The following is a 23,451-nucleotide window of genomic DNA, read 5'->3' as shown; positions in this document are numbered from 1 at the left end:
TTTGTTTCTGTGCTAGGGCTTTCTCTAGTTGCAGCAAGCGGGGGCCACTCTTCACCGCGGTGCACGGGCCTCTCACTATCGTGGCCTCTCTTGTTGCGGAGCACAGGCTCCAGACGCGCAGGCTCAGTAGTTGTGGCTCACGGGCCTAGTTGCTCCGCGGCATGTGGGACCTTCCCAGACCAGGGCTCGAACCCATGTCCCCTGCATTGGCAGGCAGACTCTCAAGCACTGCACCACCAGGGAAGTCCCAGTCACCTTATCTTTGATAAAGGAGGCAAGAATATACAGTGGAGAAAAGACAGCCTCTTCAATAAGTGGTGCTGGAAAAACTGGACAGCTACATGTAAAAGAATGAAATTAGAACACCATACACAAAAATAAACTCATAATGGATTAAAGGCTTAAATGTAAGGCCAGACACTATAAAACTATTAGAGGAAAACATAGGCAGAACACTGTTTGACACAGCAAGATCCTTTTTGACCCACCTCCTAGAGAAATGGAAATAAAAATAAAAATAAACAAATGGGACCTAATGAAACTTAAAAGCTTTTGCACAGCAAAGGAAACCATAAACAAGACGAAAAGACAACCCTCAGAATGGGAGAAATTATTTGCAAATGAAGCAACTGACAAAGGATTAATCTCCAAAACATACAAGCAACTCATGCAGCTCAATATCAAAGAAACAAACAACCCAATCCAAAAATGGGGAGAATACCTAAATAGACATTTCTCCAAAGAAGATATACAGATTGCCAACAAACACATGAAAGAATGCTCAACATCATTAATCATTAGAGAAATGCAAATCAAAACTACAATGAGATATCATCTCACACCGTTCAGAATGGCCATCATCAAAAAATCTACAAACAATAAATGCTGGAGAGGGTGTGGAGAAAAGGGAACCCTCTTGCACTGTTGGTGGGAATGTAAATTGATACAGCCACTATGGAGAACAGTATGGAGGTTCCTTAAAAACCTAAAAATAGAACTACCATACGACCCAGCAATCCCACTACTGGGCATATACCCTGAGTAAACCATAATTCAAAAAGAGTCATGTACCAAAATGTTCATTGCAGCTCTATTTACAATAGCCAGGACATGGAAGCAACCTAAGTGTCCATCGACAGATGAACGGATAAAGAAGATGTGGCACATATATACAATGGAATATTACTCAGCCATGAAAAGGAACGAAACTGAGTTATTTGTAGTGAGGTAGATGGACCTAGAGACTGTCATACAGAGTGAAGTAAGTCAGAAAGAGAAAAACAAATACCCTATGCTAACACATATATATGGAATCTAAAAAAAAAGAAAAAAAATGGTCAGAAGAACCTAGGGGCGAGGCGGGAATAAAGATGCAGACCTACTAGAGAATGGACTTGAGGATACGGGGAGGGGGAAAGGTAAGCTGGGACAAACTGAGAGAGTGGCATGGACATATATACACTACCAAATGTAAAATAGATACCTAATGGGAAACAGCTGCATAGCACAGGGAGATCAGCTCGGTCCTTTGTGACCACCTGGAGGGGTGGGATAGGGAGGGTGGGAGGGAGGGAGGGAGATGCAAGAGGGAAGAGATATGGGGACATATGTATATGTATAGCTGATTTGCTTTGTCGTAGGGCAGAAGCTAGCACACCATTGTGGAGCGATTATACTCCAATAAAGATGTTAAAAATAAAATAAAATAAAGATCGTTTCAAAAAAACAAAAAACAAAAAAACCTCCCCTGTAGATCTTAAACAATTCCTGGTAGATGTGTGGGGCAGGACCAGCAGATTTTGTTTAAAAGATTATACCATCTTCTATAAAAGAGTATACCTTGTATAAAAAGTATAAAAGAGAACCTGTAAAAATGACATATTAAGAACTGAGGTGTCTCCCTTTGTGTTTTGATTTTTTGTATTGACATGCTTTGGTTCCTTTCTGTTTTTCTTTTGTGTAAATTCTAGAGGTATTTTTGTTTTGTGGTTACCTTGGGACTTACATAAGATATCTTATAACCGTCTAACTTAAGTTGTTAACAACTTAAGTTCAATCACATACAAAAACTCTACATTTTAACTTCTCTCCCACTTTAAGTTACTGTTGTCACAATTTACATTCGTTCCTAATATGTATCTTTAAACGTATTTTAGTTATAGCTATTTAAAATAATTTTCTCTTTTAACTTTTATATTTGAATTAAAATAGATTTACCTACACCAAAAAATAATAATAATAAAATAAAATAAAACGTATAATGGAAGTCCTTAGAACATGTTCTGAATTGCTGAAGGGTATTTTTAGTAAGGAACGGTGAGAAGAATCATGTCCAAACTGACAGTGTCTGGAATCCAAGAGCTAAGGAGAGAACATGCTGGAAGAATTTCATCTTAGATTAAACACCACCATTACCTGAAACAACTCTGGCAGAGGTCACAAGGGCCTCCTAACAGCCAAATGCAGTGGACATTGGTCAACCACTGTCCCCTCTGGAATCTAACAGTTGATGGCTTCCATCCCCCTCAATCTCCTCCCTTTGACCTCCAACACACCACCTGTCCTAGTTCTCCTATCCTCACCCTTACCTCCCTCCTCCTCCTCCTCTGGGGCTCCTTCTTCCACCCACACGGCTGCCATACCTCCCACTTCTCTTCCAGCCCACCCACTGAAATCCCATTCTTCCTGCTCTGGAGTTTGTGTCGTGCACATGAAGATAATGGAATGACAAATCCCTAGGTCAGGCACCATCTCTTCATCTTGGTCTATCGTCTACTCTGTCCCCTAACATGGATACAGAGGTGAACAAGGAAGAGGCTGGTCTGTCTTTGGTCTCCTCTTCTTGTGCCTTTTTTTTCTCTCTGGCAATCTCATCCCCCTGGGCATTTGGATGACCTACCTCATGGCTACCTCCAGCCCCAGATTAATCCTGAGCCCTGGAACTTCATACCCCACCACTACTTCCCTCCACCTGGATGCTCCACCAGCATCTAGAGATCAGGATATCTGTAAGTGAACCCATTACCCTTCTCATAACATCCATCACGACTCACCCCAAATTCAAGTTCAGAGTTGGGTACACAAATTCAGGTGGAAAAACTTATGACACTGAATAGCAATTTACTCTCCTAGTTTCATCTGTCACCTTCGAAACGAACCAAGATGATATTAACTTTCACAACAGATGTGACCAAAATAAAAAATCCTGACACGATAGGAGAAACATCTATAAAGAAATATAACCATCGTCTTTGAATAGGACTCTAAATTCACACTAATTATACTGTACCTTTATTTCATTTTCTAGTTCCATTAGACAGTTGTGAAGTAATTTTCCCCACCTTGCAGAGCATTCACAGATCCATGGAGTTTCTTCTCCTAGTTTGGAGAAGTCCAAAGTAGATGTACTATCTGTCATCTCTCAATACCCTTCCCATTTGCCAGTCCTCCTAGTTAATAGGGCCATGCGGTCACCCAAGCTAGAAATATAGGACTCCCTCTAGACTCTCTTCTCTTCCTCGTGCCCCACCATGAAGTGCAGACTTGTGAATGCCCCTATTTCTACTTCCTAGACTGTGCTCAAATAAGCACTGCTCTCCTTGCTCCTCCCCCCACCCCCCACTTCTGCCAGCACTTCCACAGCTCAGGGAGCAGTCAGCTCCTGCTTGGAACTTGTCAGTAAGTGCTTCCTGTCTCATGTCCACTATGCTTCCTATTTCATAAAAGTGAGGAGGCGAATCCATTCTAAAACATGCTCCCCCCTGAAATCTGCAGCTAATATTAAGTATGATTCAACATGGTAGGAAAGGAAGGAAAAGAAGGAGGCAATTTTCATGCCCATAAACACAACTATACCATAGTTCCCAAACCCAGAACTAGGAGGGGTTAAAACTTTATGGAAGACCCAAAGAACTGAAAGCAGAGAACTGAACAGATATTTGATATATATTCATAGCAACATGATTCACATTAGCCAAAAGATGCAAGCAACCCAAGTACCCATGGATGGATGAACGGATAAACAAAATGTGGTCTGTCCACCTAGAGATTATCATACTGAGTGAAGTAAGTCAGACAGAAAGACAAATACCATATGATATCACTTATGTGTAGAATCTAAAATATGACACAAATGAACTTATCTACGAAACAGAAACAGACTCACAGACATAGAAAACAGACTTGTGGTTGTGAGAGGGGAGGGGTGTGGGGGAAGGGATGGACTGGGAGTTTGAGGTTAGCAGATGCAAACTACTATATAGAGAATGGATAAACAACAAGGTCCTGATGTATAGCACAGGGAACTATATTCAATATCCTGTGATAAACCATTATGGAAAAGAATATGAAAAAATGTATATATCTATGTATAAACTGAATCACTTTGCTGTACAGCAGAAATTAACACAATATTGTAAATCAACTATACTTTAATAAAATAATTTTTAAAATGTGGTCTATCCATATGGTGAAATATTATTCAGCCTTGAAAAGGAATGAAATTCTGTCACATGCTACAACATGGGTGAACCCTGAGGACATTATAAGTGAAATAAACCAGACACAACAAGACAAATATTATATGATTCCACCTACAGTAGTCAAATTCACAGAGACAGAAAGCAGAATAGTGGTTGCCAGGGGCTGGAGGGTTGGAGGAAAATGGGAAGTTGTTGAATGGGGTGTACAGTTTGCTTCAGAACATAAAAAGAGCTCTGGAGATGGATGGTGGTGATGGTTGTACAACAATGTGAACGTACTTAATGCCAATGAACTGTATACTTAAAAGTTGTTAAAATGGTAAAGTTTATGTTATATATATATTAAAAGTTTACATATATATAAAACTTTATACATATATAAAGTTTATTTTATAAATATATATAACTACAAAAAAAGATTAAAAAAAAAAAAACAACCATCACGGACGAGGTACCAGTTAGGGTCACTGTCAAAGAGCAGCTGCTTCCCCTGTCTTCCAGCAATTCCCCAAAGAAATCACTGTACCTAAAGGTACTGTTAGCAAAACTGCCAGCTTCCCATCCAACCCAGAAATGGAAGGAAGGTCCAAAGAGACTTAAGAAAAGCATCTAATAAAAAAAAAAAATTCCTTTTATTATATAGCAAAATAGTTAAAACCCTATCAGCATATTTCTCATTTAAGTCAAACATTAAGTTCCATTAGCATATAGGGTATGTTTTGTTATAAATGAATGTTGGTTTAAAAAATAGGTTCCAGAATTGCCTTTTCAGTATATATAATTCTGAGAAAGTGATTATAAAAAGACTGTTCCACCAGATTCCCCCACAAAAATTGCAGGGACTTGTAAGCAGCCTTCCATGGAGAATCAAGTCTCCATCTGTCTCCAAAGAGAAAGAATTATCTACACAAACCTCAGGTTCTTTCCCCCATGACTTGACACCCTTCCACGGCCCCTCGGGGCCAGCACGGTAATGTCCAGCTCTGGAGTATGAGAGGCAGCAAGCTGAGCTGTTAGAGGATTACTTCTGGGCTATCTGGTCACCCAGAGTTGACTCCTGACTTGAATCCCAGTTCCACCCTCTGCTGTCTGAAAGACTTCCTGTAAATCTCAGCCTCTCTAGCCTCAGTTTATTTATCTGTAAACTGGAGACGATACTAGTTCCTTCCTCTTAGAGTTGCCATGAGGATTAAATGAATTAATAGCTATAAAATGCTCAGTGTTGTACACATAATAAGGATCATGTAAGCGTTAGCTATTGTTATCATTTTGATATACAAGAATCTTCATGATGTGGCCACAGCCTCTTTTTCCAAGTGCAATTTCTGCCCTTGATTCCCACACGGATCACCCTGCTACCTGATCTTCACCAACACATCACACCGTTTATGCCTCCAGCTTCACATGTGCTGTTCCTTCTGCCTGCACGCCCTTCTCCCTCTGCCCCTCGCTGACCTGGCAAACGCCTGAAGGGGTGTCAGTTCACCGTGGGTGGCTTTCCTGGCTCCTGGACAGACTTATGCCCACTTTCCTTTGGGTTTCTGATGGCCCTTGCCCACCATCAAAGCAATCCCCACCTTGGACACGTGTCTGCTCACCTGGCTCCCCAGGTGAGGGGCAGAGGCAGAGGCTGTGCTACTGATCCCTACACACGCGGCCTCAAGCAGAGGGCCTGGCACACAGAAGACATCCAATCAAATATGAATGAATGAAGGAATGAATGCTGAGCATAAAAAGAACGAGACTAATACTGGGAATGAAAGGAGAGGAAAGAATGAGACAGGCTGGACCCAGGACACATTTCACGTGGTCACCTGATAGGCAAAGCCAGCCCTACACTGAAAACTGGGTTCACCATCTTGAATGAGATGCTTTTCCAGCTAGAAGTCAACATCGGGACGAGTGAGCTCAGGCCCCAAAGTCAACAAGAAAGAGAATCAAAAGAAAGTTGCCCCATTTGTACCCAGGCACAGGGAGGCAGACCAGGGCTGGTGCCCACTCTCCAAGAGAAGCAAGCCGGCTCCCACCGCCTGCATGGAGCGTGCGCACAGGCAGGGAAGCAGGCTCAGTGAGCAGCCGCTCGACCTCTGGCTTCTGATCTACACGGGCATCGGGGAAGGAGAACTAAAAATAAACGTGCAGGAAACAGACACAGGGTGAAAGAAGAAAGGGAGCAAGAGAGGAAAATGAGAGGGCACTAATGGTACTCTGACTGCAAGAGGGAGGGTCAACCCCAGCCCCTCCACACACACACACACACACACACACCACACACATACACACACACACCACACACACATACACACACACACAGTGCATACACACACCACACACACACATACACCACACACACAGTGCATACACACATACACACAGTGCATACACACACCACACACAAACATACACACACACACATACACACACCACATACACTCATACATACATCACACACACCACACACATACACACACGTGCATACACACACCACACACACACACCACACACATACACATACACCACACACACTCGTACATACATCACACACACACATGTACATACACACACATGCATACACACACCACACACACATACACACCACACACACGCCACACACACACACTCGTACATACATCACACACACCACACACATACACACACGTGCATACACACACCACACGCATACACACATTCGTACATACATCACACACACCACACACATACACATACATAGACACACATACACACACGTGCATACACACACTCGTACATACATCACACACCACACACATACACACACCCATACACACACGTGCATGCACACACCACAGACTGCACACACCACACACATACACATACACACACGTGCACACACACACTCGTACATACATCACACACCACACACATACACACACACACCACACACTCGCACATACATCACACACACCACACACATACACATACATACACACACGTACACACATCCCCCACATACATATACATACACACACATACACACATATGGGGGCCCTGTTTAGTACAGAGGCGGCAGTACACTGGGCCATGACGCTCACTACAAACCAAGACTGGGTTTCTTGGGATTCAAAAGGCATATACAGTATTCTAGGGAAGATTTATATGAGGAATATGCCCAGATATGTCATTTAATGAGAAATGGAAGAAACAACATACAATATGAAAGTAATTGTGTTAACTACTTATGCACAGAAAAAGCCTGGAAAATACCTTAAAAATTTAACAGTGGTTATTTTTGAGTGGCAGGATTAGAGCTGATTTTTACATTCTTCTTCAAGTCTTTATATATTATACAAAGTATGGGGAGCACTTTCCTTAATTTACAAAAGTAAGCTTAGACATACTATATAGAAAGCCAAGGTTTTCAAAGCATCAGAGAAAATCATTATGAAATCTGGGAGGCAAACGTAGCCATCGAGGCTAGTTGTGTTTCTGTAATAATGGGCATTCTGACACAATCTGAAAAACCTAATGATCTGGTTGCTTACTAATATGTGAACATTTGGAACCACTGAGACATATCTTTGAATACAAAGAAAAATCTAAAGCAATCAAGCAGGAATTCACCATCCTTTTTCTGATTTTCATCCATTTACTTAAATATCAGAATATGCCCGTAAGAAAATGTTCAATACTTAAGAAGAACCTAGTAAACCAAAAAAGTGAGGACAGAGAAAAAAACCTGCCAGGAATAACAAAGTTCAGGGAGAACTGATTATGTATCAAGGCTTAAAAGAATAATTTAACACGTGCATTTTCCAAATCCCTTGAAAGGGTCATTTCAACGAAATTGTTCCCCAAGTAAAATATAACATTAGTTTCTCCAGAAGCTGCAAATTTGGAAACCAGATTCTTAAAAACGTACTACATAATATTATACTATATTTTCAAAAGCATATTGTTATATTAGCTTTTCCTGGGAAAAAAAATTTCTCAGGGTTCCCACATAGTAAGTTGTTGTTTACGCAGTTATTTAAGAATTAGTAATTCCTGTGAAAGGCGTGTCTTTTATTTTCCAAATCTATAGCAGAGGATGGCAAATCAAATAAGGGAATATTATACAAATGTCGCCTCCCTTGGCTGTGTCTAAGCAAAGGCAGGGAATTACTGCAGGCTGTCCGTCCGCACACCCCAGAGGGAAAGCCTGCCTCAGAGGCAAGAGTTAATTCCATGAGTCACTTGGACAGTCCGAAATGCAGACATTTACAGGTCTACATATGCAAAGGACGGGGGGTGGGCGGGGAACCTCGATCTTCTAACCTAGAACACTGAACTTAATTCAGGAGTATAAAAATGCTGAGTGTTTTTCTCTCTCCCTAAATAGAAACAAGGCCACCTTCCCACTTCAGAGAAGCCCCCTTAAGCTCAGGGGGACCATGACATCCAGGGTCCCAGGAACAGAACCAGCTCTTTGCCCTACACTACACCACTACCCTCCTCTTCTCTCCCCGTTTCCTCTGTGTCAGGGGAGCTACAGGTCTCTCTCTGTGGAGACGCTGACTTCATTTCCATTAGCCTTAATGATCCACCTTTCGGGCGCAGGATGCTGTGTGGGCTGCTGAGGGCAGATGAGACTTGGGAAGAGACCGCTAAATAATGCATAAAAAGAGGCGCTACCAGCCCTCCAATACCTAATTATTTGCTTGCCTGAATCCAATAAGAAAAACAACCCCATGAAAGGAAAGGATGACAAAGACAGAGGCTCACTCTTCTCAAACCTTCAGGAAACTCTGGTTCCAAAGGGGGAGGGTGTGGTCTGGGATTTGGGTGCAGACCAGACTTGGAGCTGCCGTATGTCTAAGCCGTCACACGTGATCCTGCCACGTGGACTCGCGGCTGGAGGGAAAGGGGGGTCCGGGTGGGAGGGGTGCCCACCAGGGGGGACAACTCATCCCTGCAAAATGCAGGACGATCCTCCCTCCTTGCCTTTGGGCTGCCAGACAGACTTCGTCTGTTCTCAAGTCCTACACACGCCCTGGGAAAACCTCTCCTCCTCGACTGGGGACACCCCCGGCCCAGTCATCCTACACTCAGCTCTCCTCCACATCTGGGAACCAGCCTCATCCCAACAGCTGTCTACAAAGTCTGGCTCCATCTTTGCCATGGTAGCCCACAGCCTGGCTTTTATTCTCCCCAATCATACGTCGCCACTTTAAAATCACTTGAAAAAAACATATTTGAATAAAATCAGCAGACCATCCGAATGACACGGATGTACTGTCACCATGTCAGCATCCTGGTTGTGATATTGGGCTACAGTGTTGTACGATGTTGCCATTGGGGGAAACTGGATAAAGGATACACGAGCTCTCTCTATATATTATTCCTATAATATATTACATATATATTATTCCTGTATTCATGTAAATCGACAATTACCTCAATTAAAATGTCCATTAAAGAAAACCCAAAGAACATATTTTATAAGCTTCATGTGAATAGAGACCAATCAAGAGGTCATCCTACATGATGATCACGATGGTCATACAAACTGAGCCTGGCTGCTGTCCAGGCTTCTGTCATTCAGCAAATACATATGTCATCTCTCAGTGTGCTGGTTACCACGCCAGGTATTATGACATCTGCCTCAGCTGATGTTCTCAGAAAATGAATAGTGATGAGAGAAAAATCACTGAGGAAGGCCTTGTGTGACTGACAATTTCAATTTTTTAATGGGGGTGAAAATATTTAGACACCCATGAAATAACCACACTATTTACGACCGGACATTGCTCCAGTAACAATTCGTCAGCTCCCACAGTTCCAGCTGTCCAGAAAACATGAGGGTGGATTCCCCACCACCAACTCTGACTACTTACTACACGCTTAACCATGGCAGCGTCCTTCATCCTTCTGCTTTTCACCTATTTAGGAGCAAGTTTCTCAAGGGGCTGCGAGAGAGAACCTGGTACTTGGTTTGCTTCAAAATGAGTTCTCAAAGTCCTGTGTACCCAGAAATAAACTCAAAATGGATTAAAGACCTAAATGTAAGGCCAGACACTATCAAACTCTTAGAGGAAAACGTAGGCAGAACACTCTATGACATAAATCACAGCAAGATCCTTTTTGACCCACCTCCTAGAGTAATGGAAATAAAAACAAAAATAAACAAATGGGACCTAATGAAACTTAGAAGCTTTTGCACAGCAAAGGAAACCGTAAACAAGACAAAAAGACAACCCTCAGAATGGGAGAAATTATTTGCAAACAAAGCAACTGACAAAGGATTAATCTCCAAAATATACAAGCAGCTCATGCAGCTCAATATCAAAAAAACAAACAACCCAATCCAAAAATGGGCTGAAGACCTAAATAGACATTTCTCCAAAGAAGATATACAGATTGCCAACAAACACATGAAAGGATGTTCAACATCACTAATCATTAGAGAAATGCAAATCAAAACTACAATGAGGTTGTGGCCATCATCAAAAAATCTACAGTCAAAATGGCCATCATCAAAAAATCTACAGACAATAAATGCTAGAGAGGGTGTAGAGAAAAGGGAACCCTCTTGCACTGTTGGTGGGAATATAAATTGATACAGCCACTATGGAGAACAGTATGGAGGTTCCTTCAAAAACTAAAAATAGAACTACCATACGACCCAGCAATCCCACTACTGGGCATATACCCTGAGAAAACCATAATTCAAAAAGAGTCTTGTACCACAATGTTCATTGCAGTTCTATTTACAATTGCCAGGACATGGAAGCAACCTAAGTGTCCATCAACAGATGAATGGATAAAGAAGATGCACGTATATACAATGGAATACTACTCAGCCATAAAAAGAAACAAAATTGAGTTATTTGTAGTGAGGTGGGTGGACCTAGAGTCTGTCATACAGAGTGAAGTAAGTCAGAAAGAGAAAAACAAATACTGTATGCTAATGCATATATATGGAATCTAAAAAAAAAAAAAAAAAGGTTCTGATGAACCTAGTGGCAGGACAGGAATAAAGACGAAGATGTAGAGAACAGACCTGAGGACACGGCGGGAGGGGAATGGTAAGCTGGGACGAAGTGAGAGAGTAGCACTGACATATATACACTACCAAATGTAAAATAGATAGCTAGTGGGAAGCAGCTGCATAGCACAGGGAGATCAGCTCCGTGCTCTGTGACCACCTAGAGGGATGGGATAGGGAGGGTGGGAGGGAGGCGGAAGAGGGAGGGGATATGGGGATATATGTATATGTATAGCTGATTCATTTTGTTATACAGCAGAAGCTAACACAACATTGTGAAGCAATGATACTCCAATAAAGATGTAAAAAAAAAACCAAACAACAACTATTAGGTATAAAATAAGCTACAATGATATATTGTACAACATGGAGACTATAGTCAGTATTTTATAGTAACTATAAATGGAGTATAACCTTTTAAAATTGTGAATCACTATACTGTACACCTGTAATTCATATGATATTACACATCAACTATACTTCAATTTAAAAACAAAAATAATTTCACCTTAAAAAAAAAAAACCCTGTGTACCTTTTAACCAGAAAGTTCCGGAGATCTTCAACAAACAGGCCATGACAGGCCATGACAACCCTCGTTTAACATGCTGCTTTGTTTGGCAACTCTTATTTGTCCAGACTACATGTAGCTCTCAACTAGTTTAAACAGCACTTCGGCGCTACCATGGTGACCTTCCCGTAACTCACAAGGACCAAAGGCACAGTCCCAGGAACAGACTCTTCCCAAGGGACGGAGGTTTCAAGGACCGACAATCTTCCTTGGCATATTTATTGCTGCTTGTAACGTATCAAAGTATTTTTAATCCATGATCTCATTTGCTTCTTATGATACATATCAATACTTTTACTTGATGAAACAAACTAACTCTCTCAAATATTTATCAATTCTTGGTTACTCAGGAATTGATGATTCAACATAATTTTAGCCTTTTTCTGGCCTTCTCCTAGCTTTTGGGACATTTTACCCCATTTCTACCAGGGAGCAGGCAATAGTTGAGGAGAGAGAGAATGGGTCTTGAGTCTGGGAGGTGAAGTTACAGCTCAGCTCCATAATTCACGGGTGACCTTGCATTTAGTTTCCCTGAACCTTGGTCTCTTCATCTGTAACATGGGGGTAACATCCACACTGCAGGGCTGAAGGGAGATTCAATGTGACAACCTGAATAGTCTAGATACTGGTTGCTCAAAATGTTACCCTTTGTGTCAAAAGTTGTTTTTTGAAGTAAGATTCATTCAACAGAAATAAGAAACTAACAACCAACGTGAAATTATAGGGTTATCAGAGAATTTTAATTATCTGCATGAATTGCTGGGTAATTGAGAATCGTCCATAATAAGTGGCTGCCTCAGAAATGCCCAGATGAGCAAGAAGATTTCTTTTTTCTTTTCGTTTATCTGAGTTGGTAAAGAAATGCCACCCTGTTATCTTATCCTTCAATCAGAGATCCCCCATTAAAGTTCTGCATGTAACTAAAATCCACAGAATTCTAAGTACTTTACGGGCGTGTCCTCGTGGGATTTCCACATTATGGCTGTATACACAAATGCAGGGTTTAGGAATGATTATTATTCCCTGCCGATGCCCAGAATGACTGGGAAACAAGTGTGTGCTTAGCCTCTGGCTGAAGAGAATTGCATTATGAACTATCTCTAAGCGGACAAATTTCAAAGACTATGAAATATGATGGACTTCCCTGGTGGTGCAGTGGTTAAGAATCCGCCTGCCAATGCAGGGGACACGGGTTCGATCCCTGGTCTGGGAAGATCTCACATGCCACGGAGCAACTAAGCCCATGCACCACAACTGCTAAGCCTGCGCTCTAGAGCCCGCGAGCCACAACTACTGAGCCCACGTGCCGCAACTACTGAAGCCCGCACGCCTAGAGCCCGTGCTCCGCAACAAAAGAAGCCACCACAATGAGAAACCTGCGCACCGCAACTAGAGAAAGCCCACGCGCAGCAACGGAGACCCAACACAGCCAAAAATAAATAAAATTAAAAAAAAAAAAAGAAATATGACAAAATGCACTTGGAGTGAATATACTGACCACTCCTTTCTGCCTTGTCTGACATTAGCCATTAACGCTAAACTTCTCAAATTATAGTATGGGTGCCAGGGGCGTGGGTGAAGCCGCAAGATTACAATGACACATCTTCCTGATGCACCAGTGTCCTCAAGGAGAGTCCGTGAACCATCCAGAGATGCCTGAGTTCTTCTGTTTACCACTCTCTACACTGGAGAGTCCTCGGGGGAAAGGTTGAAGAGCACTTCTGAGGGTGAAGGAAAATGCCAATTTATGGAACACCCATCTGCCAAGGCCTGTGCCAGGTGTCTGCACATCGTCATCTTGGTTAATTTCTTACTTAGTCATTCAACAATCATGGAAAGAAGGGAGAAGAACAGCCACAGACTTTTATTACTGTTTTGAGATACATTTTAACCGGGTTTTCAGAACCCAGCTCAGCATTTATATCACATCTTTGAGTCTCAGGCCCTAGGTGAGAAAAAAGCACCAGGAACTTGGTAGTGAAAACACACCAGCGGCAACCGCAGACGTGAGAAAATTGGTTGACATAGATACGGATGTGCTGGAGGGGTATGAATTCTCATTGTTTACTTAAAAAGGTCAACTTTTGAATATAAACAAATGATCAAATTTACTGACAAACACTCATGAGCACCAATACATGATACATTTATAAATATATATACATACTTCTTTAACTCTTAATTTCATTCCCTAACCCAGTTAGTCAGGAAATAAATTTGCTCCCAACACGAATTCCAGCCACTGTTTGCTTGACGGAATGTTGCCAGAGATGCACCTTCTCTAGCATAATGCTCCTTTCTTCTTCCCAGTCCACTCAGAATGGTCCTGTCCACGCTGCTGTTAAGAGCTGCCCTCTGAATTATTCTCATCAACATGAGAAGACCCCCTTACCTTAACTGGTTAAAAATAAAAGCTCCCTGAATCCAATCAGCCCACTGAGCCTGTTTCGTCAGTCCTTGGATCCCTCTCCTTTCTAATAACACATAGGACAAAGAAATCTCAGTGAGTGAGCGCCAATGAAATATACAAACATCAACTCTATTTTTGTTGTCCTTGTTACTATTGTCATTTTACACCCATCGTGCCGGGGTGCCTTGAGACGCTCACAAATATGGTCAAATGCTTATCAGCAGTTTAAAAATAACTCTTAACAGGCCAGAAATACAAACTGAACATTCAGGAAAACATGCCCATAAAAGAATCATGTATGTTTCATGAAATTAATAGAACTGGGGTTTTGGCAAAACCCTAAAACCACTGTGAACACACACACGTCTTCTTTCGTTGACTCACAAAGGAGCTAAGGCCCTTGCTGTGTGCAGAAGATGCAAGAAGTGTTGGATGGGAATATTCAGGGTAAGTGGATAGCAGAGCATAGCGTCTACTGTGCACTTAGGAGACAGAGGTGCTCCCAGGAGAACAGTCTTCAGTTTCTGTGACAAGCAACAAACTTCTGGCTCCAAAGATGTTTTAGCAAAACAACACAGTCTCCACCCAGGGCCACTCATCTGCTATTAGGACCATGTATCGACTACAATCATAGGGGAAGAATGCCTAAAACTAATTGTGAAAGATTTCCACTGCTTTGGGTTACGTTTACTTTAAAGACGTCTCTCGCTAAACTGCTGCCCCGAAGAGCAAAAGGCATTACAGAATCAGCCCACCTTTGCTGAATTTCCCCATTGCCCTATCTCACCTTTGCATCCTTGTCTTTCTTATTTCCTCTTTGAAAACTGAATTCAGTAGTCACAGATGTAGAAAACAAACCTATGGGTAACCAAGGGGGAAAGGGAGGGGGAGGGATAAATTGGGAGATGGGGATTGACATATCCATACTACTATATATAGAATAGATACCTAATAAGAACCTACTGTATAGTACAGGGAACTCTACTCAATACTCTGTAATGACCTATATGGGAAAAGAATCTAAAAAAGAGTGGATGTATGTATTATATGTGTAACTGATTCACTTTGCTGTACACCTGAAACTAACACAACATTGTAAATCAACTATACGCCAATAAAAATTAAAACAAACAAACAAACAAAACCTTGTTAAATGGGTGAAACCTCTTCTCCAGGCCAAGGGATTGAAAACCAGAGGAGAAGCCAAATCATACAGATAACATTATCCCCACTACAGCCCCACTGCTGTGAAAACAAACCAGAACGGTCAAATCAACTTTTTATTTATTTCACTAACTTCGGGTCTCCTGCCAACACAGCAGTAGACTGGGGTACAGTGACTGCTCTAATGTGTTTATGTCTCTGTTTGAAACTTAAGTGATACTGATCTTACGGTAAAATGAAATCCTGACTGCAATAGCAAAAGATTAGAAGTGAGAATTGACCCCACTGTATTACCCCATCTGTAAGAATATTGTTCACAAAGGCACCACAAAGACGTAGGGATGTAGATCAGCAATGACCCTCCTTTCTGACCTCCGCACGGACCCCTTTTACCTCCTTCCCTGGACCCCAGCAGTAGCAGGCTTCTCTCCCTCGCTCATCACCTGCTTGTTGTCTGCCTGCTCCTTCAACAACGCCAGCTTTATGAAAGCCTGGACCGTAAGGTGCCTGCTGACAGCGCCTAAAATAGCGCCTGGCACGTCGGACTGGCAGATTGGCTCAACAAGCACTGAATGCACTGACTTAGCTTCTGAGAAATGAAACGGCGCCCATGGCCTCATCTTTTTATGATGCATTCAACCAGCTTCATGCCACCTACTCTTGGTCTGGTTCAGTGTCAAAGGGCAATGCCCGGACAGATTCACTTCCGCTGGTTGGTTGTTTTCTGCATCATTCAAAAAGTCAACACGATATAAAAAGATACGCGCAGGAGCTCTTCCTGTATCTATTTCCAATTGCTCCGTTCCCCTCTGCCTGCTCCAGGTACACATCTGTATTAGTTTCCTGTTTATCCATCCAGCATTTCTCTATGCAAATATTAGCAAATTCACCTATATATGTTCATAACCCAATCTTTCTTACATAAAGATACCACACTGCCTACACTACTTTCCACTTGTTTCTTGTACTTGGCAATGTACCCGGACATCATCCCACATCAGAATGTAGATCTTCCTCACTCCCTTTTAACAACTGCACAGCATTCTACTGTACACATACACCATCCCTCAACTGCTCCCTGATGACTGATGGACACTGGGTGGCTTCTGATGTTTTGGTGTTACACGCAAAGTTTCAGTGATAACCGTGTACACATATGTCATTTCATTACATGAGCAGGTGTATGTACAGGGAAGATTCCCAGGCCAGGACTGCACATCTTTAATACTGATTCACACTGCCAGATTCCCCTCCTGTAGGTTGTTAAAAAATATTGTTAGGTGGCTATAAAGAGGTGGTGATGCCTTAAATGTATGTGTGCAGCGTTGGTCACTAGAATTTTTCCCATTCTTGTCAAGGGGAATGCTAACCTAATTCTTCACTTTGATTAAACCCAGGCTCTTTTAAAATTTAAATCAATGCAGCATCCCCTGATGGTGGTCAGTTCAGTTTTCCTATTCTACTTCTATCCATCAATTCTTTAGGCTAACAGATTTTCCTTCTAGCAACTTATTAGAGGAAAACAGGCTTTCTAAAAAAGCCTAGTTAATACGGGGGGAATTAAATTTTTATAAGAGTATTCAGGGGTTCTCAATCAGCAGCAAATTTTTTTTTCATCACAATATCCAAAATGACACGGAAAGAAAAACATAAATGAATATTTAAAATCTTTATTCATTCCAATTCAGGGGACTCCCCCCAAAACTAGTTTATATTCTCAGAGTTTTTAGTAATTCATGACTCTTCTTCACAGTGAGAACCTAAAATTAGAAAATGATGCCTATTTGCAGAATTAATGAAAAGGTCCTTTTCCCACTCCTTTTAGAGACAGCATGAGGAAACAACATACTTTCACATGAGAATCTCGGCTTTCAGGAAATTGACCCTCTAGCTTAGGATATTTATCATAGTCAATGAGCACAACAGCAATAATCTGCTTTTGTACTAGCACGGTTTGCTAAATACAAGTATACTAGACTAAATCCGTTCCTTTGTTTGGTATACAGTTGACCCTTGAATAACGTGGCAGCTGGGGTACCAGCCCTCCTGGAAGTCGAAAATCCAAGTATAATTTAGAGTGGCTCTTCCATATCCACAGCTCTGCATCCCAAGGATCAACCATCCACAGATCAAACAACTGAAGATGACGTAGTACTGTAGTATTTACTATTGAAAAAAAAATCTGTGTATAAGTGGACCCATGTGGTACAAACCCATGTTGTTCAAGGGTCAACTGTACTTCTGTACCATGCCTTCAATATACTTTAAAACCATTTGGCACAGACAATACACTATCCTTTCCTGTGCTAGTGATTGTGAACTTCAATTCCAGGGACAGTTTGTTAACCTTAATCAACAACTCATACTCCATCCGCCAAAGACATGCACAAGAGTATTTTTAGCTGCTGTATTCATACTAGCCCCAAACTGGAAACAAACAAATGTCCATCAAGTGTAGAATGTGTACCTAAATTTCATACAACCGAACACTACACAGCAATGGGGAAAAATGAACAATTTATATACGCAACAACATGAATGAATCCCACAAAAGTATGATTCCATTCATGTGGAATTTAAATCAGGCAAAACTAATTTATGGTGACAGAGGTCAGAATGATGATTACCTTTGGGCAGGGGGACGTTGTTCCAACTGGGAAAAGGGGACCAGGGGCCTTCTAGGGTGATGCAAATGTTCTACATCTTGATCTAGGTGGTCGTTACATGGGTTAAATTTTTTGAGATTTGTGAACTTTATGTAAATTATACCTGAGCTGGTCAGCTAGCATCCTAACCAAGAAGTCCTTACTCAACAAGTGGCAACTAGAAGCACTTCTGCTGTCCACGTTTGAGTAATACTAGATCCTCAGCAATTTTTTTTCTTGACGAAATTCGTGGCTTATTAGCATGATAAGTGTTAAGAATGGGGTAAAAAAAATTTTAGGGGCTTCCCTGGTGGCGCAGTGGTTGAGAATCTGCCTGCCAATGCAGGGGACATGGGTTCGAGCCCTGGTCTGGGAAGATCCCACATGCCGCAGAGCGACTAGGCCCGTGAGCCACAACTACTGAGCCTGCGCCTGGAGCCTGTGCCCCGCAACAAGAGAGGCTGCGATAGCGAGAGGCCCGCGCACCTCGATGAAGAGTGGCCCCCGCTTGCCACAACTAGAAAAAGCCCTCGCACAGAAACGAAGACCCAACACAGCCAAAAATAAATAAATAAATAAAAACTTAAAAAAAAAAATTTTTAGATACTCCCTATCCTGCTTCATACTCTGCTCTCAGAACATGCTGGAAAAAAGGTATGGTTTCTATACTTTTTGTTAGGGATCAGCAAACATTGCTGATCCAATCCCCTCCCCTCCCCGCTCTACCAGCCACTGGGTCCTCCTTCCTATCACACCAACCTCTTCTCCGCACCTGGATGGCTCCTCTCAACCCTCTCCCTTGATGAGGGGACAACTGGCCACTTGGGAAAGGAGGAGGCTCCCAAAACAAGTACTGCCTCAAGTCCCCACATCTTTGCCTCGTTCCCAGGACCCAGGGATGGAAGGTCCGTCAGCCAGAGGAGCTGACTACAGGGACCCCAGGCACGGGCACCCCTTCAGAGAAGCCTGGAACTCCTCTAGGTGATAAATCTTCCAGAAGGCCTTAGCTCTTCATCCCACTTCCTCTCTGCCCCACCCACCAAACACAAACACACACCCACAAAACCATCCTAAAGTCTCTGCCCTCCACATGCAAACAAGCAGTTTCAACAAAAATTCATTCATTCAACAAAAATTCAGAGTTTGGGCAAAATGTTGAAGATAAATTTCTTCAATACGTAAAGATTTACGTATTCCAGGGACTTCCCTGGCCCTCCGGTGGTTAAGACTCCACTGCCGGGGGCACGGGTTCGATCCCTGGTTGGGGAACTAAGATCCCACACGCTGTGCGGCCAAAATAAATAAATAAATAAATGCTCTTTTTAAAAAAAAAAGAAAGAAAAAAGACTTATCTATTCTAGGAGTGCCTGTCATAGAAATGACAATATTTACTGAACGATACTCTTATCAGAACTTACCTCTCTCACCCCCTCTAAATCAATTAGTCACTGAGGCTAAGACAGAGGGAAGAACCCAGGAGGCACCCATGATGCTGGGGAACACCCAGCCCCAAGGGGAAGGTCAGGGTAAAGGGGGAGGAGTCACCCCACAGCCCTGATGGCCCTTTCCCAGCAGTGGCCCCTCCCTGCGTCCCAGGCTGGCCCAGAGGAGCAGGAGGGGTGAATGTCCAGCCCCCTCTCCCTCCCTACTCCTGGGAACCTGCTGGAAGCCCACCTACTGCTTCTCTCCCCTAAACCAGCGTGGCCTGACTCAGAGGTTCAGAATGAGGAAGCCCTTTATTGCCACATACTACAGCCCTCCATTAGCTTTTCTCAGGAATAAAGCTAATATTTTGGTCTCCATCCGTCTGAACCCTCAGCCCGACTTCTCAACTGGTTCAGAGCTCAGGTGGGAAAGGCTGTGTTGTTAATGGGCCCACACGCTTCACACACAGCCCCCGGGGGCCTGGGGCAGGTGTGGTGGGAAGGCAAAGAAGCCAGGAAGAGGCTTCACCGGGGCCCCTGCATGATGCGGAGAACGCGCCCACCACAGGGGCCTCTGGGCAGGAGCACCTGATATCCACCCACAGGCGGTCGCTGCATGACTTTTTCATTCTTTGTTCTGGAACAATAGGTATTTCCTAGACCCGTAACCTGAGAGACCCAGCATTTAGTCTCCTTGAATAAAACACTAGACTCTCAAATAACAAAATGAAATCAGGGGAGAGGGATAAATTAGGAGTTTGGGATTAACAGATACACACTACTATATATAAAATACATAAACAACAAGGACCCACTGTATAGCACAAGGAATTATATTCAATATCTTGTGATAACCTATAATGGAAAAGAATCTGAAAAGGTATATATATATATATATATATATATATATATATACATATGTGTGTGTGTGTAATATATCACTTTGCTGTACACCTAAAACTAACACAACATTGTAAATCAACTATACTGCAATTAAAAAAAGAAAAAAAGAAGAAATCAAAAAGACTCTCAAAGTCCTCAGCTAGCTCTAAATGGCATTATGAACATTTATGGAACATATAAAATGCAAGGTTAAACCCAAACCGGCTGGGTTTAAAATGAATTGACTGCCTCTTTCTCTCTGGCAAGTGTACAATTTTTCTAACCAGTGTCAACGCTCAGTCTGCCCAACCTACAGGTTGACCTACAGGTCAAGGCCAGTGTGAGGCAACCCCAACCTGTCTCAACTGATCCCGTAAACCAAATCATTTCCAAATTTCCATCTCATCCTGCTATAGAGCCACAGTTTATGTCTATAAACTTTGAATCCTCCTGCTGCAAGAACGAGAGATAAACGAACAAAATCAGAGCAGCTCCCTAAAGCTATTAAACATAAAGCAATGCGCCTTAGAGATCATTCAGTTAGTCCTTCTTCCTCGTTCCTTGTATGAAGCAACTGTAGTGACATAAAGTAAATTCAGTATATGACCTGACCACATATGGGGAAACTAAACAGGAACTGGTATTAGAGGATATTAAAAAATTATTAATTGTGTTAGTTGTGATCATGTTATTTTAGTTTTATGGGGAAACTTCCTTCCTTCCTTCCTTCCTTCCTTCTTCCCTCCCTCCTTTCCTCCCTCCCTCCCTTCCTTCTTTCCTTTCTTCGCAGGACGGGATTAATACTTAATCCATACTAAGTATTATTAGGGGTGGAATGTCAAGATACCTATTTTTGAAGTTGAGAGGTAACTGACATATAACATTGTGTAAATTTACGGTGTACAACATGTTGCTTTATGTTGCTTTGATACACTTACATACTGCAGTACGATTACACTGCAGTGTTAGCTAACACCTCCAGTGCCTCACATAATTACCATTTCTTTCTTGTGGCGAGAACATTTACCATCTAGTCTCTTAGCAACTCTCAAGTACATAGTAGAGTATGTTAGCTATAGTCACCATGCTGTGCATTAGATCCCCAGAACTTATTCATCTTCTAACTGCAAGTCTGTACCCTTTGATCAACATCTCCCCAACTTCCCCACCCCCCAGCCCCTGGTAACCACCTTTCTACTCTCTGCTTCTACAAGTTCAGCTTTTTTAGATTTCACATATAAGTGATATCATACAGTATTTGTCTTTGTCTATCTGACTTATCTCTAGGTCCATCCATGTTTTTGCAAATGGCAGGATTTCCTTTTTTCTCATGGCTGAATAATACTCCATTTTATCAATACCATATCTTCTTTATCCATTCATACGGTGATGGACACTTAGCTTGTTTCCATGTCTTGGTTATTGTGATTAATGCTGCAATAAGATATCTTCAATTTACTTTAAAATATTTTAGCATTTTTTACAAATGGAGCAGTTAAATAAGCAAATGAATGAATGAATAGCTGTCTGACCCAAGGGACACACACCTGGTTAGTGGAGGAGCTGGGTAATAGCCAAGCATCCTTTCTCTAATGGTTTACAAGGGACCCTTTACAGTGTTTTATACTCTCAACACCAGAGCAGCTACTCAAGGTGACCGCAGCCTTTCAGAGGCCCATTTGGGCTCCTCCCACTCAGCTTTGGAGGGGCCCTGCACGGTCCAAATTAGTGTGGCAAAGTGGGCTTTGATGAAAAGAGTAAGCTGCTAGATTGGACTTCTTCTCAGATCCAAATGACCAAGGCATGGCCAAACAGTCATTGAACACTGGTCTGAGTAGACATCTGTTCCAAGTTTCTACAACCGTATCAGTGTACCAAGAAACTAGAATCTCTCATCACGTAATAACACGACCTAACAGAATTAGGGTATATTCATACAGTAATAACCAGGAACTGCTTACTACGTACCAGGGACTATTCTAAGGGTTTGACAAGAACGATCTCAGTTAATCACTGCAACATCCAAAGAGGCTGTTGTCTCCATTATACAGAGGAAGGGACCGGAGCACAGAGAGTTTGAGAAAGTTACCAGGACCAAGGAGCCCTAAGGGACAGCATCACCCGTTAGGATGACCCTGCCGTACGTTCTCCTTGTGCCATAGTCACAGCCGATGTTTTTCTCTGGGAGAAATGGTCCAGGGATACTTCTCATTGCTGTCCTTAAAAACAGTACAAAAGAATGAAAACAAAAGGTAAAAGAGAAAAAACAGAATCCGCCCCACAGGCCCAAACAAAATGTCCGATGTCAGAAAAATCTTTCACTTTGTTTTTGTCATGAAAAATTCAAACCATTCAAGTGCCCGCCTAACTCTCTTCTCCAAACAAATCTGGACTAGGAAGGCAGGCAGCTCTGTGATTTCCCCTCTAGAGAACCATCTGAAGGCTCCCCACTGGACAGCAGAGACCCAGGCTGCCCACTGAGCCTCTCACCCCGATGTGATGGGCAGCTGTCAGTCATTCCCTTCAAGGGCTCTGAATGAATTTCTGTAGAAAAGTCTTCACACACATGCACAGGAAAAAAAGGAGGATGCAGTCAACCTTCCAATACCTTCTCTAATGCTTCCAGTACTGACAATGACTTTGAATGAACCTTTACAGTTAAATTACATCATTAATGTTGTGTCCTCAAAGCTAAAATGAGATACAAGACTAAAAATATCAATTTGAAACAACTGATCCTAGAAAAGGTGAGGTGTCTTAGGATGAACTGGGGATACTGCCTGTTGGAATGGTCCCATTCCAGAACCCTTTCTCTCCATTAATCCAACAGGAATAAGTTAAGGGTGTCTGGTGTAATCTTAGAAGAAGTCACA

At 42.3% G+C, this 23,451-nt stretch overlaps 1 protein-coding gene and 1 non-coding gene across 5 annotated transcripts in view; both read right to left on the bottom strand.

Moving 5' to 3' along the window:
- CAMK1D (calcium/calmodulin dependent protein kinase ID) overlaps nucleotides 1–23,451 on the bottom strand; it is a 409,414-nt gene that overhangs the window by 316,019 nt on the left and 69,944 nt on the right. The window lies entirely within an intron of this gene.
- LOC137752702 (U6atac minor spliceosomal RNA) lies at nucleotides 16,893–17,022 on the bottom strand. The gene has a single exon (XR_011071266.1). It is a non-coding gene; the product is annotated as a U6atac minor spliceosomal RNA (small nuclear RNA).

This window comes from Eschrichtius robustus, chromosome 1 (assembly GCF_028021215.1).
Source record: "Eschrichtius robustus isolate mEscRob2 chromosome 1, mEscRob2.pri, whole genome shotgun sequence".
Lineage (NCBI taxonomy): Eukaryota > Metazoa > Chordata > Mammalia > Artiodactyla > Eschrichtiidae > Eschrichtius > Eschrichtius robustus.
Note: the sequence above shows the minus strand (reverse complement) of the source record. Positions and strands in the feature narration are given on the sequence as shown.